The sequence below is a fragment of the Panthera tigris genome, chromosome B4, assembly GCF_018350195.1.
Source record: "Panthera tigris isolate Pti1 chromosome B4, P.tigris_Pti1_mat1.1, whole genome shotgun sequence".
NCBI classification, from domain to species: domain Eukaryota; kingdom Metazoa; phylum Chordata; class Mammalia; order Carnivora; family Felidae; genus Panthera; species Panthera tigris.
The window spans coordinates 21705839-21722698 of NC_056666.1; the positions used below are offsets into that span (position 1 = coordinate 21705839).

At 40.5% G+C, this 16860-nt stretch overlaps 1 long non-coding RNA gene across 1 annotated transcript in view; it reads left to right on the forward strand.

The window, feature by feature from the left end:
- The window catches only part of LOC107179557, a 36786-nt gene extending 22224 nt beyond the window's left edge, over positions 1-14562 (forward strand). The window contains exon 4 of the long non-coding RNA XR_006220356.1: positions 13666-14562. This is a non-coding gene — a long non-coding RNA (uncharacterized LOC107179557). The remainder of the gene's footprint in view (positions 1-13665) is intronic.
- The last annotated feature ends 2298 nt before the right edge of the window (positions 14563-16860 follow it).

Sequence of the window (16860 nt, forward strand, 5' to 3'; positions counted from 1 at the left end):
GGGTAGCTGGATGTCCCAAGTGACCGCACTGTGTCCAACATCTCCTTCCTCTCCAGTTGTCCAACCGTGCGTGGGGCCTTGACCTTGAACCAAGCTTGCTATCAGTGTCTTCAGCCTTGGTCCCACGCATACACAGAACTCTGGTGTCCCGCCACCGGGGCCTTCCAAATACCACCAGAAGGTCTGAATCCTAGGATGACTATGGTTTAGGTTCAAGCTGGAAGCCCTTCTGCTCAACTAAGGAAATGATTCAGAATCATGCATTAAGTTTGAATCATCCCAGTAGGCCTGTGGCCATCTGCTCATACTTGCAAGGAAAGAGACAAATTGTGGTTTTGGCATATGGCTTTTGCTACTAAACCTTATTGTCTTCTCTTAATGGTGAAAATGACACATTGTTTAAAACTAAGGAATCATTATCGCATGTGACTAAATGTACAATGAAACGTTATAGAAGGTATATTGATAATTTGATGTTCAAACTAATGGAATAAGTGTGAAGGCACAGGGGAAAATTGTGGCCATGGACCAGATTATTTCTTGGCTTTTTTTTTTTTTTTTTTTTTTTTTTTTCAGGAGTGGCAGGAAGTTGTTGGAGAGGATGCTTGGATGGTCATTCCTCCTCTCAGCCAGTAGTGAGCCTTTTGGTAACTACCTCCCCTGTATTTTTTAAAAAAAAGCTTACTTATTTATTTTGGGGGAGGGAGGAGCAGAGAGAGAGAGAGAGAGAGAGAGAGAGAGAGAGAATCCCAAGCAGGCTCTGTGCTGTCAGTGCAGAGCCCAGCATGGGGCTTGATCTCACGATCCGCAAGATCATGACCTGAGCCAAAACCAAGAGTCAGACGCTTAATCAACTGAGCCACCCAAGCACCCCAACCTCCCCTGTATTTGCCTTTCTCTTGACTTCAAAAAGATGAAGAGGTTTGTTGCCTTCAGTTGCCCAACCCCTTAGGACCTATGGTAGATGACACTCATTATGACTTCTCTGGTTTGGATTGATCTGAGCCACTGAGAACATAAGATGTAATTTTAGAGAGTACCACCTTAATGATTGGGAGTCGCACAGTATCGACTTCCGCTCGGGTCATGATCTCACGGTTTGTGGGTTCAAGCCCCACATCGGGCTCTGGCTGACAGCTCAGAGCCTGGAGCCTGCTTTGGTTTCTGTGTCTCCCTCTTTCTCTGCCCCTCCCCCGTTCTCTCTGTGTGTCTCTCTCTCAAAAATGAATAAACATTAACAACAATTTTAAAGTCACGCAATAGTAGAAGGAGCTGGAAAGATGAGTCTCAGACATAAGCTTGAGAAGCATGCTGCTCTAATTCAACCTCTGCTCTTTAGCTAGGTCTTCCAGTTGGCTGTTCATTCCAATCTCATGCATGTCTCAAAGAGGTCCTGTGGTCGCATATCCCCATGCCTCACAGGCATCTTACTTAGAAGAAGTTTTCCAACGTTTTAAACCTAAGTCATTTATTCCTGTTCCGTCTGTAGTAAAAATGACAAACAGTCGTTGAGTCCTCCCAGTCCCAAATTGCATGTGGAATGATGTGTAAAGGAAAGGGTATAAGCTCTGATGTCAGATAGACCTGAGTTTGAATCCTGGCTTCACCACTTACCAGCTGTGTGACCTAGGGCAAGTCATTTAACCTCTCTGGATCCCGCTCTTCGTAGCTCAAAGTGGAGATCGAATGCCGAGCGCAGCGGGTAGTTACATAAGTTAGATGAAAGGACAGATGTGACCGTGACTGGCGTGCGTTATGCGTTCAGCAAATGCCCTCGACCTGTGTGTTATTTTCAGATATGCCCTATGTCCAAGTAATTAATTTGCATTGATTCTGTTGCTTGTGTAGCAGGTGACGTCAGCAAGGAAAGAGTTCATTACAATTAAGGAAGTCTTTAGAAATCGAGTTACAGCCTGAAGATTGGACTCCAGGAGATGGAATTATTTTGCAACCTAAGATTAGTTCAGTGAAAAAGATTAATGAGTCACATTATAGAATCAGCTCAAGCTAATGACAAATGAAAATGTTCTGGTTTTTAGCTAGAGTTGATTTAATAATATTTGTGCAATAACAGCATTATATTCAAAGTCTGTTCTAGCAAATTGGCCTTTACCCAGAGCTTTCCTCTCAGAGGTGAGGTCATTCTTATCATCTGACTGGCCACTTTGGGGGCAGAGCCCTCGAGGGTGCAGTTTCAGGGCTGGTGAGAAGCCCTCCAATTCTCAAACACCCTGCTCTGTTTCTTTCCTCTTGGGATGCAACGAGGTGATTGAAGCTTTCACCTACCTATTTTCCATGACTTAAGTCATCTGCGAGAATCACAGATGAAGCCAGACTCAGGCATTAATACCTTAATCGGCAGTGATTCATCTGATTAACCCTGGCAGAAAGTACAGTCCTGGGGTAAGTAGTTTGGGGGAAGAACAAGTCAGAGTAGGAGAGGCAGAACCCTTGGGAAAAAGTGGGTGGGGTACAGGGGCTCAGCAAGTGCTGGTGAGGGGTTATTTATTACCCCAAGCTTCCAGAACACTGAGTTTCAGCTGGTATTTGGGTCAATTATGCCTCGTTCTGACATTACTGTTTTCATATTTCTGTCATCCCCACTAGGCTATAAAATCTTCAAGGGAGAGGAGCTTCCCTTTCATATCTCTCACTTTCCCTCCGAGTGCCTTCCTCGTGTCTAGGAGGCATTCAATAAATGCCTGTTGAATGAATAAGTAAGTCAGTGGAGGTAAAGGGGATATTCAAAGTGAAACGAGGAGGCATTGAACAGTATCTGGTGTTTTCCTGTTGTTGTTGTTGTTTTTAACCTACGTCTGGATTTCGTAATTCTGTGTTCATTTGTTGCTTCAGGTAAACTACCCTCCTGTGAAGTCTTTTCTGTTTTCTGCCCAGATTTGGGTCTCTCCACCCCTTCCTTTCCATCTTCCTGCACACCACCTCCAGTATGTCTGAGCAGGCTCACCTCGCATGTGAATTCTACGGCTGTCTCTGCTTCTCTGTTTTTATTGAAATCCTGGCATCCACTCTGACGGTGTTCAGAGTGACCAAGAAGAAATCTGCCATCTGACTAGTATCACCTGAGCAAGAAAGAATCGGGGATCCTCATGCTTACGAGGTGCTCTAGTCTTAAGTTCAAATTACAGCGGGAAAATCACGTCGCTAATAGAGGCAAACAAATGTTGAACACGCCCACTATATGGCAAGACTGGAAATGGAGTTATACAAGATATGTGCTGCAGGGGCCCACTGAAAGCTTTTGGGCGAATGAAAATTTTGTTGCCCTGAACAATTTCTAAAATTTGTCCCGGAATACTGGAATGGTTTTCTATTACAGAAAAATTCATTTCAGTGTTTCTTTTGTTGAGATGCATTGTGTGGGTTCTTTCCCCCTTTTCTTCCTATGGAGGACGCTGTATTCAGATATTTTTTGTAATTGAAACTTTTGTCTTGAGGTAATGGTATATTCGCATGCAGTTTTTAACAAATGATACAGAGAGACCCGTGTACTCTTTATGCAGTTTCCCCCAGTGGTAACATTTTTGTAAAACCACAATGCAGGGGCACCTGGGTGGCTCAGTCCACTGAGCATCTGACTTTGGCTCAGGTCATGATCCCACCGTTCACGGTTCGAGCCCCGTGTCAGGCTCTGGGCTGACAGCTCAGAGCCTGAAGCCTGCTTCGGAGTCTGTCTCTCTCTCTCTCTCTCTCTCTCTGCCCCATCCCCATTCTTAAAAAAAAATAAAAACATTAAAAAAATTAAAACTACACTACAGTATCACAACAGGGTATTGACATTGATACAGTCAAGATGCAGAACATTTCCATCCCCAACAAGGTCCTTCATATTGTTCTTTTATAGCCACCCCCAGTTTCTCCCCAGTTCACCCTCTTAAAAAAATTTTTTTTTTAATGTTTATTTATTTTTGAGAGACAGAGACAGAGCATGAGCAGTGGAGGGGCAGAGAGAGAGAGGGAGACACAGAATCAGAAGCAGGCTCCAGGCTCTGAGCTGTCAGGCAGAGCCCGAACGAAGGACTAGAAAGGCTAGAACTCACAAGCTGTGAGATCACGACCTGAGCCGAAATGGGTCGCTAAACTGACTGAGCCACCCAGGCGCCCCACCCCCCTTTTAATCCCTGGCAACAACTAATCTGCTCTCCGGTTCTGTAATTTTGTCCATTTCAAGATGGTTATATACATGGAATCATATAGTCTGTCACCTTTGGGGATTGGCTTTTTTCACTCAACATAAGTCTCCAGAGATTCATCCAGGTTGCTGTGTAGCTCATTCCTTTTTAGTGCTCTGGTGTGGACGTATTGCGATTTGTTTCACCATCCATCCATTTCTAATTTCGGGCTACTAGACATAAATCAACTGTAAATATTTCTGTGTAGGTTTTGCTGTGAACCTACGTCTTTATTTCTCTGGGACAAATAACCAGGAATATTGATTGCTGGCCGGTATGGTAGTTACACGTTTAGGATTGTTTTGTTTTGTTTTGTTTTGTTTTAAAGAAAGTACCAAACCATTGTCCAAAATGGCTGGGCCATATTACGTTCCCACTAACAATGTGTGAATGATCCAATTTCTTAGCTTTTGTGGCAACATTTGGTGTTGTCATTATTTTTTATTTTGGCCATTCTGATATGTGTGTAGGGCTATCTCATTATGGTTTTAATTTGCATTTCCCTAATGGCTAATGATGTTGAACATCTTTTCATATGCTTATTTGCCATTTTTATATCTTCTTTGGTGAAGTGTCTCTTTATGTCTTTCGCTCATGATTTAATTGGATTTTTAATTTTTTTTTTAACTGTTGAGTTTTGAGAGTACTTAATATAGTCTAGATATTAGTCCCTTGTCACATGTTATTCGCAAATATTTTTTTTTCCTGGTCTGTAGCTTGTCTTTTTATTTTCTTAGCAGAGTCTTTCATTGAGCAGAAGTTTTTAAATTTTATGAAGGCTCATTTATCAATTTTTACCTTATGGATTATGCTTTTGGTGTCACATCTAAGAAATCTTTGCCTAGATCCTGAAGATTTTTTCCTACTTTTTTCTCTAAAAATTTTACAGTAGTACATTTTACTTTTAATTTTGTGGTATGCTTTTAGTTAATTTTTCGGTAAAGTGTGAGACAGATTGAAGTTTATTTTTTTGCCTGTGGATGTCCAATTGCCCCAGCACCATTGGTTTAAAAGGCTATCTTTTCTCCATTGAATCGCTTTTGCACCTTTGTCAGAAATCAGTTGGGCATATTTGTGTGGGTCTATTTCTGGGTTCGCTACTCCGTTACATTGATCTATGTATATATTCCTTCACCAGCACCATCCTGTTTTGAATACAGTATCTGTACAGTATGTCCTGAAATCAGGTAGATGGATCCCTCTTACTTTCTTCTTCTTTTTCAAAATGATGTTAGCTATTCTAGTTCCTTTGCCTTTCCAGATAGCTTTTTGTATAATCTTGTGTAATGTTTGCAAAAAAATCTTGCTGGGATTTGGATAGAAATTATATTACATCAATTTGGGGAGAATTGACACCTTTACTCTGTTGAGCCTTTCAATTCATGAACACTGTATATCTCTTCCTTTATGTAGATCTTCTCTGATTTCTTTCATCAGGGTTATGCAGTTGTTATCATACAAGTCCCACACATGTTTCGTTCGGTTTACACTCAATGTTGAATTTTTTGAGAGGTTGTAAACGATATCGCATTTTTGTATTGGGTATCTATGTGTTCATTGCTGGTATGTACAAATACACCTGATGTTTTCCCACCTCTATTGAGAAATAATTGAGATACATCACTGTTTTAAGGTTAAGGTGTGTGGCATGATGGTTCAATTTACATACGTTGTGAAATGACTACATAATAGGCTCTGCTAATGTCCATCTTCTCCTATAGGTGCAATTAAAAAAAAGAAAGAAAGAAAAAAGGAAAACATTTCTTCTTGGGATGACAGCTCATATGATATACCTTCTTAATAACTTTCTTATATATCATACAGCAGTGTTAGCTGTAGTCTTCATGTTGTAATTACATACTTACTGCTTACTCATCTTATAACTGGCAGTTTGTACTTTTCATCACCTTCCTCTGATTTCCCCTCTTGCCACTTGCTGCCTCTGCTAAACCGTAAGTCTGATCTCTTTTTCTATAAATTAGATTTGTTGGTTTTTTAAAATGAATTTCTATGTGTTTATCTTGTATCCTGATTAGCTCTGAGAGTCTCTTGTAGATTTTTTTTGACATTTATATGTAAAAATCATGTCGTCTGCAAATATGGACAGTTTTGTTTCTTCCTTTCTTGTCTGTAATCTTTTTTTTTTTTCTTCATTTTTCTTGTCTGAATACCCTGGTTAGAACTTCTAGCACTATGTTGAGTAAGACTCGTGAGACTGAATATCCTTCCCTTTTTCCCAATTTTAGGAAAACAGTCAGTCTTTTACCATGAAGTACAGGCTGGCTCTGGATTATTTTTAGGTGCACTTTATCAAGTAGAAGAAGTTTCCCTCTATTCTTAGTTTTCTGAGGGCTTTTACTATGAACGTGTCTTAAATTTTATCAATGTCTTTTTCACCAGTTGATATAATCATGTAACTTTTTCTTTAGCCTGCTAATAGAAATGTTGAACCAGCCCTACCTTTCTAGAATAAGCCCCACTTGTTTCTGGTGTCTAATTCTTTTTATATATTACTATTTACTAATATTTTGCATCTATATTAATGTACTGTATTCTGTATCTTTATTCGTACTGTCTTTGTCTGATTATGGCAGTAAGGTACTACTACCTTCATAAATAAATTGGGAAGTGTTCTCCCCTTTTCTATTATCTGAAAGAGATTGTGTACAATTGGTGTTAATTCTTCTTTAAAACTTTGGTAGAATACTTCAGGGAGGTGCCTAGGCCTGGGAATTTCCTTTTTGGAGATTTAAAATTGCGAATTCAATTCCTTTCATTGTTAGAGGGCTGTCCAAATGATCTATATCTCGTTGGATGGGTTCTGATAGTTTGTGTTTTTCAAGGAAGGGATTCAGGTCATCTAAGCTGTCAGATGTATGTGTGTAGAGTTGATGGCATCCACCTGCTGCTACTTGGCTGTCCGCAGGCTCTCTAGTGATATTCCATGTTCCATTCCTACATATATTGGTAGTTAGTGTCTTTTTTTTTTTCAGTTTTGCTACAAGTTTGTCGATTTTTTTCAATGGGTTTTTGTTTTACTCCCCTCTCTCTTTCTCTCTCCGTTTTCAGTTCATTGATTTCTGCTATCCTTATATTCTTTTCCTTCTGCTTGTTTTGGATTTATTTTGCTTTTTATTTTATAAAATATATATAAATATATATATATAAATATATTTATTTTATAAATATATTTTATTTATTTTGCTTTTCTTTGTCTATGTTTTTGAGTTGGAAGCCTAGATCATTAATTTGAGACTTCTTTTTTTCTGATGTCTGTGTTTAGTACTATAGATTTCTTCCTTCACATTTTTAAAGTTTATTTATATTTTCAGAGAGAGAAAGAGAGAGAGAGAGAGAGAGAGAGAGAACAAGGGAGGGGCAGAGAGAGAATCCCAAGCAGGCTCTGCACTGTCAGTGCATAGCCCAACCTGGGGCTCGAACACACAAACCATGAGATGTTGACCTGAGCCGAAAACAAGAGCCGTCCACTTAACTGACTGAGCCACCCAGACACCCCTAAGTTTTCCCCTTCACATTGCTTTAGCTATGTCCTACAAATTTTGATACATTGCATTTTCATTTTTATTTAGTGCAATGTATTTTTAAATGTACCTTGAAACTTTCTTTTTGACCCATAGATTACTTACAAATGCATTGCTCAGTTTTGAAGTGTTAGAGATTTTCCTATTATCTTTCTGCTATTGATTTTCAGTTTAACTTCATTGTGGTTGGAGAAAACACTACAAAACTTCAATTCTTTTAAGTTTTTTTGAGGCTTGTTTTATGACCCAGAATTTGGTCTATTTTCATATCTTTCATAGGCGCTTGAAAAGAATGTACATTTGGCTGTGTTGAATGGAATGTTCTATAAATGTCTATTAGATCCTGTTGGTTGATGGTGTTAAGTTCTCCAATATCCTTGCTGATTTTCTGTGTAGTTGTTCTAATGATTGTTGAGAGTGAGGTGTTGACATTTCTGACTATAAATTGAATTTATCTTTCTCTTTTCAGATTTGTCCGTTTTTGCTTCACATTTTGCAGCTTTGTTGTTTGATGCATGCATATTTAGGATCACTGTGTCCTTTTGGTGGAACGACCCTTTTATCATCATATAATGTTCCTCTCTGTCTTTGGTAATTTTTTTTGTTGTTAAATCTACTTTGATATTAATGTGTATGTGACATATTTTTTCCATCCTTTTACTTTCAACTTACCTATACTGTTATATTTGAAGTGAGTTTCATATAGCCAGCAAATGTTAATTCACTCTGCCAATCTCTGTCTTTTAATTGCTTTTAAAAGATCATTTACATTTAATATAACTATTTCTATGTTGGGGATTATTACCACTATTTTATTTTTTTGTTTTTCATTTGCTCTCTGTTTTTGATTTCTCAATTTTTCCCTATGTGGGTTACTTGAAAATTTTTTCATTTTGATTTTTCTGTTTAGCGTTTTTGAGTATATCCTCTTAGGTCATTTGTTTGCTTGTTTCTTTAAGTATTGCATTTAATAATGAGGTGTCATTGTCTCACCAGTCCAAGTGAAGTACAGAAACTTCACCTCTCTTTACATTCCTTCACCTTCCCTTGCTTAAAATGTACGGTTCATTTTCATTATTCACGGTAGTTACATTCTATAAGGTCTCTGTGAACACTGAATTAGCAAATACTAAATCACTGCTCGCAAGGGAAATACAGAGTTAAATTCCTTTGAGCCTCAGGTTTCATTTTCATCAATACATAACCTGTTTTATGCATGTTTCTGTTTAAAGATACCTTATTTAATATACATTGTTGATTCAGCAACATTGAACTCATGGCCGACAGCACTATAATTTATGCCTAAATGAAGCTTATCCAACACATGTATTTTCTCCATAAAGCACATCACAACCTTCTTGCACTTTAGAACATGAGACAAAACTTCAGCATTATACTTGGAGGCCATTTTAAAGAGCAAATTGATAAATAAAAAGCACAAAAAAATATGTCACACTAGGTAGACAAAGAGCATTTGCTTACAGTATGAGAATTAAGAGGACAGAATGTCACCTTATTTGGCCTCATCTTAGAACATGTATGTCAGTGACTCAAATTTTTTGCCAGTCTGCACTTGTAAAAATGGCACGAGTATTAATTTGAGAGTTACAAATACATTTTAATGAGCTGATGAATTGGCAAATATAGATGATCTGTAAACAATGATGATAGACTATAAATGTCTTAAATGTTTTTCTACAAACATTTAGAACCATATCAGACAGTGTTATGATTTTTGCTAAAATCATAAAACAATTTGGAAACTCAAGGAGATAAGAAAAACATTGCATTACGTTATATGTTTGCTTACTTTGTTCCTTTTTTCTTTACTGATGTTCCAGATTTCCTTCTTTTATCATTTCTTTCTTATTTAGAGAATTTTTTTCTCTCCATCCTTTGAGGGTAGTTCAGCTAGTGACAAATTCTTTTTGTTTTCTTTAATCTGAGAATGTCTTGATTTCCTCTTCATGCTTCAGGGATATTTTTGCTGGGTGTTAGATTTGAGGTTGTCAATCTCTTCTCCCACTACTTGAAAATTGTGTCACTTCCTTCAGAGTTCCATGGGGTCTGATAAGAAACTTGCTGTCATTCAAATAGGTTTTTTTCTTTATAGGCAAAGAATATGCTATTTTTCTTTGGCTCTTTGCAAGATTTTTCTTTGCCTTAGTTTTTGGAAGTGTAATTATGAAATGTCTTGGCATGAATTTCTTTAAGTTTATCTCTTTTGAGGTTGACTCAGCTTCTTGAATTTGTAGCTTTATGTTTCCTGGCAGATTTGGGAAGTTTTCAGCCATTATTTCTGCAAGGACATTTTTAGCCCAAACTTTCTCATTTCCTTCTGAGATTCAATGATATGAATCTTGGATATTTCTTTAAATTTTTTTAAAATGTTTATTTAGTTTTGAGACAGAGAGAGAGACAGAGCATGAATGGGGGAGGGTCAGAGAGAGAGGGAAACACAGAATCCGAACCAGGCTCCAGGCTCTGAGCTGTCAACACAGAGCCCGATGTGGGGTTTGAACTCACGGACCGTGAGATCATGACCTGAGCCGAAGTCAGATGCTTAACCGACTGAGCCACCCAGGAGCCCCAAATCTTGGATATTTCTTATAGCCCTACAGGTCTGAGTCTCTCTTCATTTTTTTTCTCTGTTGTTCAGATTGGATAATTTCTACTGTTCCATCTTTCAGTTCACTAATTCTTTCCTCTGTCTTCTCTGTTCTGTTGTTGAGTCCATCTACTGGGCTTACTATTTAATTATTGTATAACTTTCAGTTCTAAAATTTCCATTTGGCTCTTCTTTATTATCTTCTAATTCTTTTCTGAGACTTTCTATTTTTCTCATTGGAGTTTTCTGTTTTTTCATTTCGGTGTTTTCATTGTTGCTTTTTGAAGCATTTTTATCATGGTTGCTTCAAAATATGTGTTAAGTAATTCCAACATCTCTGTCACTTGGTGGTGGCTATCTTTGATTGTCTCTTTGCACTTGGTTTGCGATCTTGGTTCTTGGTATGATGGGTGATTTTTTTTTTATTGAAATGTGGACACTTTCATTTGTGTAAAGAGTCTCTGGATCTTAAATCTGGTTTTAATTGGCAGTTCTGACCTTTCTCTGGAAGGAGAAAGGGAGCACTACCATATTACTACTAAGCTGGAGGTAACAGCTGGGATTCCTGTTGGGCCTCTCCAGAACAGGGAGGCTCCTTGTTATACCTGTACAGGGATGGGAGCTCTGGCTCCCCCGTGTGGACTGCACGGATACTGCAGTGAGGCTGGCTTCAGTACCCTCGGGCCACGGTGATATTTCTGACTGTCCACGAGGCTTCTGATGCCCACCCCAGTGGGGTATATTCGTATGTTTAAAAATATATATTCGTTATCTCTAGAAAAAAAATAAAAGTAAGTTTCCTTAATGAACTTCTAAGCTTTCCATTTCTGTCATCTCCGTGCTGATTAATTTTTTTTTTTTTTTTTTTTTTTTTCAGTAAGTCTCTTTACCTGTTCGGGTCTGGCAGCTGTCCAGATGCTTTCTTCACTCACGGTGAATTTTCATATATAGCTACTGTTTTCTCCTATCTTTATCCCAGCGTTTTCTGCTTCTCTTGCTCCTCCTTTGTGCCTTGCTTCTCAGTGTTTACTCCTTTTGAATGTCTGTATCATAGGTGCTCTTTTCGGAGCGTTTCACTTTTAAAATAAACAACCACCAAAGAGGGGGTTAAGTTCAAGTGCTGAGAAGTGCAAGTCAGTGCATCCTGCCTGGAGACACCTCCCTCTGGGGGCAGGGGGGCATCTCAAGTTGACTGTGGAAGGGTCAATAGGAAAGACTAGCCCAGGAGCTGATTTTGAAGACTGAAACCTATTTCCTCCGAGGAAAGGAAATAGTGCAAAACTATTTGAGGTCATATTTCCCTGTCTTAGCCACTTGAATGGGGGTAGTGGCAATCAGAAGCTATAAATAGATAAACTTTGCTAGAAACACCTTGAAGAACCATCAGGAAGTGGCCGGCCTTGTTCATGGTGTTTTAGAAACTAGCATGTTAGCGGCCGATGGCATTATCTTTAATTTCACTTTTGCAGATATCCATGGACGTTGTCATCCTTCTGTCACTCTTTGGGATTCTCAGAAGTACCCTTTTGTTTCATGTCCCATCCCCCACCCCCGCCTCTTCACACTCTTGGGTTTCTGGATGGCCAAATAGGATTTGAGTGATTGATTAGCAAGTTTTACTAATGATTTCGATGAGCTTTATTTGTTTGGCGTGTCATTAGCTTTTCCTGGTAATTAGAATTTAGTCGCAGTATTCATACTTGATGTAATTCTGGATAAAGAGTATCCTCGTTAAGCTCAACTCGATTTATAATTTCCAGGTCATTATAGAACAATGTATCCGAACCCGTAGTACCTCCCTCTTCTGATGGAAGAACTGTTTTATTTTGTTTTAAAATATCAAGTATTTTTTTTTGCTTATGAAATGACCTACAACACTGGCTGTGGTTTTATTTTTTTATTTTTATTTATTTATTTTTTAAATTTTTTTTTTAACGTTTATTTATTTTTGAGACAGAGAGAGACAGAGCATGAACAGGGGAGGGGCAGAGAGAGAGGGAGACACAGAATCTGAAACAGGCTCCAGGCTCTGAGCTGTCAGCACAGAGCCCGACGCGGGGCTCGAACTCACGGACCGCGAGATCATGACCTGAGCCGAAGTCAGACGCTTAACCGACTGAGCCACCCAGGCGCCCCTGGCTGTGGTTTTAAAAGTAATGTTGGGGCGCCTGGGTGGCTCAGTGGGTTGAGGGTCTGACGCTTGATTTGGGCTCAGGTCACGATCTCATGCTTCATGAAATCAGGCCTCTTCATAGGCCCTGCACTGGCAGTGAGGAGCCTGCTTAGAATTCTCTCTCTCCTCTCTCTGCCCCTCCCCCGCTCATGCTCTCTCTTTCTCACTTAAAAGAAACAGACATTTTTTTAAAGATCAAAAGTAATGTTTTGCCACAAAGTGTTTGCTGGATCAAACTTGTATCAGTCTAGGCTCTAGTAACCCTTTCTTTGGGGAGGCATGTGAGTGAGTCGGCCTTTGGGATCCATTTATTAGATTAATCTTTTTTTAGAATCCTAATTATGCCATATCTGGCGTCTGGAGAGAAAAAAAAGAGGATAGTGTCCCCGTCCACCTGTGTCGCAGACCCCAATAAAAGATGCATAGGGACCACGGCCTTCAGCTGGTGACTGAGCAGCCCCCCTTTATCCCCTTAGGGATGGCAGGGAAGATGAAATGGTTATCTGGCTTTATCCAGGTCAACAGAAGAGCGGGGCTGAGCAGGGCTTAAGCTGATCCTTCTTTGCGCGCGTGGGCAGCTGTGTGGCTCCCGGAGCCCTGGCTGAGAGGTGCAGAAGCATCAGGGCGTCTTGCTGGGGCCGAAGGGACGAAGAGAAGTCGCTGCCTTTCTGCCAGCCGGGTTCTTTTGCAAGTTTGCTCTTGGAGGCACTAATGATGAGTGGGAACCGCTTTCTCTGACTACTTTAAGGTCACCCTAATTGGCTCCATTGGCTGTGTTATAAGGCCTTTCAAAGAGACTAACGACGCATTCTTTGGCTCCCAGCTGCATGTTAATAACACCGTCTTTGGAGTCTGACTTTAAAGCAGCGTCACCTCTGATACTTGAATGATTTGATAGTGGCAACAGAATGATCTAAACTGAGGTCCTAAGCAGGACACAACTCCTCCGGCCACCCCTGGGGCAGGGGTGGGGGGTGGGGTGGGGGGACGTGGGCACAGAATAACTCCCAGGCATGGGCTTTATCGGCCACCTGGCTGTCGTGAATGGCAGCTCCTCAGCAGGTGAAGGAGCCATGCCCGGGGGACTCGTCACCGTCAGCAAAATGCTGCTGCCTAAACAGTTTCCCTCCCTTCGGCTTGGTTTTCCCACAGACGCTGCTGACTGCGACTGCTGATAAGCTGCGTAAGGCAGGAGGTCAACAATCCGGAGACTGCTCTTAATTATTAAAGGATCAACACGTCTTAATGCACGCATCCACCGGGGAGGCCAGAGAACCGGGGACTCCGGGAGAGAAGTCTTCTCCTCTTTAAATTGGCAAAAACAAACACACGAAGCAGTTGTCCGGGGTGGGGGTGGGGGAGCTAAAGGGTTGCCCCTCTCTCCTAACTCTAAATTTGGAACCGAGAATATTGGCACCTCTTCCTCTCCAGACTCAAGCTGCCGTGTCATCGAGGAGTGGGTTTGCAGACGTGATCTCCGTTTAACGAACTGAACCTTGACTCGGCCCCATGGGCAAGGAGCGCTGGGACCCAACAGCCCAGGGCCCCAGGGGAGCTTTGCGCGACTACTCTGCGTTAGTGCCTTCTCTTGTCCTAAATTAAGCTCCTCGACATATAATTATCCATCCCACACACTGAACCTATCTCCCAGGTAAATGTTTCTGCTCGGGGAACACTGGTTCACAGGATAAAAACAGTCCTCCTCTGTCTCCTCCCTGTCACCACCGCCAGCCCCACGGATGAGTCCTTGCTGGGTGCCCTGGGCTCAGGGCTGGGCTGCCTGCTGCGGCGATCACACGAAGCTACAGGTGAGCCCGAGGAAGTGGTGGTTGTGCCTTTTCTCCCTCCTTTTTTCTTTCTTTCCACAATTGGAGGGAAAGGCGTCGGGACCGGTCAAGAGCGATGCAGGTGGATTTAGTACGAAAAGAATCAGGACACCATTCCATTGCAATACCTGACAACGTTGCAAAGGAAAAGGGCTTCATAAAAGCAGCGGCCGGGTGGGTTGTCTCCAAACGCGTGTGGCTCCCGGGATGAGGAGACCATCCCGAAAATTTGGCCGCAATGCCTATAAGCTGAAGTACCTGTTCCAGATCTGTGCCAGATGAGGTTTCGGGGGATCTGCATGAGTACCAGTGAGTTCATGGCAGCTCCCAGGCTTAATAATCATGGTGTTGCTCTCAGTAGCAGAGCAAGCGAGGAACGGAGACGACAATTCACTCGGGAAGAACATGGCAATGTTAAGAAAATGGCCAAGAAACATGGAAAAATGGGCTCGAACGAATTCATAAGCCTGAAATTCAAATGACAGCCCTCTATGTTTATCTATCAGGTTTGCAAAGAGAAAACAAACAACAATACCCTGTGTTGGCAAAGGGTACCGGGGAGTTACTAGAATCAGACAGACTGGTTTATGCTTCTAGGCTCTTCCTCTTACTAGCAAAGGGAACTTGGGCATGTCATTTATGTTCTCTAAGACTCTTGTCCTCATCTGTAAGATGCAGATAATATTAGTAACCACCTCCAAGGGGGTTTGGGAGATTTATGTAAAATCACGCTTATAAAGTGCTTAGTGCGTCATCTGACACATAGTAAATGCTCAGTTAATATTCAAATTATAATCATTATTGGAAGCTAGAAACCCAACAGACTGATAGGGGAGTATAAACTGGTCAAGCCCTAAGTAATAAAAACTTGACATCTATGTTAAAACCTTAATGGGGTGTATACGCCTGACTTAAGCACTTCACTTCTAGAAATCTATTTTGAGGAAACAGGACACAATCCTATGTTTACGAGGATATCCTTCATGGTATTTATGACAAAAATGGAAGCAATTTAAATACCCAACGGTCGTTAAAAATGAGTAGTAGTTAGAAAGGAGTAACTAAGAAGTAGTTAAAAATTAAGTTTCAGTCGGTATCTCCAAGAGATACAGAGCAAATACTTGATGGTGGAGAGAAATGATACGCTGTGAAAATAATGGTTTCCAATTAATGGATTCCCTATTATTTGTATTTTTTATTAATACTTGCTTGTCATTTTAAATTTGTCTGTAATCAGTCAACAAATACTTTTTGGGCATCTGCAGCATATTGGGCACTATGGTGGGCACCATGGATTCGGCAGTGAATAAAGCAGACACGGTGCGCCCTCGCGGAACTTCTGGTCCACTGGATATGTGTCACTTTTATAACAAAGAGGACTAATGATAAGACAAAAGGGGAAACTATATTTGTTTGTTAGGGTTGCCATAGCTTAGGTGGCTTAGACACAGAAATTAATTTAAAAAGTTTTTTAATGTTTATTTATTTTTGAGAGAAATAGAATGAGCATGAGTGGGGGAGGGGCAAAGAGGGAGAGGGAGACACAGAGTCCAAAGTAGGCTCCAGACTCTGAGTTGTCAGCACGGAGCCCGACGTGGGGCTTGAACCTGTGAACCCTGAGATCATGACCTGAGCTAAAGTCAGACACTCAACTGACGAAGCCACCCAGGTGCCCCAGAAGTTACTTTTCTTGCAGTCCTGCAGTCTTAAAGTCTGAGATCAAGGTGTTAGCAGGGTGGGTTTTAACCTGAGATCTCTTTCCTGGGCTTGCGGGTGGCCATCTTCTCCCTGTGTCTTCACCTGGTCTATCCCTCTGTAATTGGATCCAAACTTCCTCTTCTTATAAGGACACCAGTCAGATTGGATTAGGATCTGCTCTAGTGACCTCATTTAACTTAATTACCCCTTTAAAGATCTTATCTCCAAAGACGGTCATATTCTGTGGTACTTGTGGTTAGCATTTCAACATATGAACCTGGTTGGGGGAGACAATTCAGCTCATAATAGAAACCATTTGATAATATTTCTTGTTTGACAGTTACTCTTTTGAGCTATATGATAAAGACACCATGTGTCTCTTCCTTTTCCTTCCAATGGGGCATTTTTTTTAAAGTTTTTCCCAGATCTTTAATTCTTTTTTTTTTTAATTTTATTGTTTTAAATTTACATCCAAATTAGTTAGCATATAGTGCAACTATGATTTCAGGAGTAGATTCCTTAATGCCCCTTACCCATTTAGCCCATCCCCCCTCCCACACCCCCTCCAGTAACCCTCTGTTTGTTCTCCATATTTAGGAGTCTCTTATGCTTTGTCCCCCTCCCTGTTTTTATATTATTTTTGTTTCCCTTCCTTTTTGTTCGTCTGTTTTGTCTCTTAAAGTCCTCAGGCGTGGTGTGTATATATATATATGTGTATATATATATATATATATACACATATATATACATATACATGTATATGTATGTATATGTATATATATACATATACACATATATATACATGTTTTGTATATGTATGTGT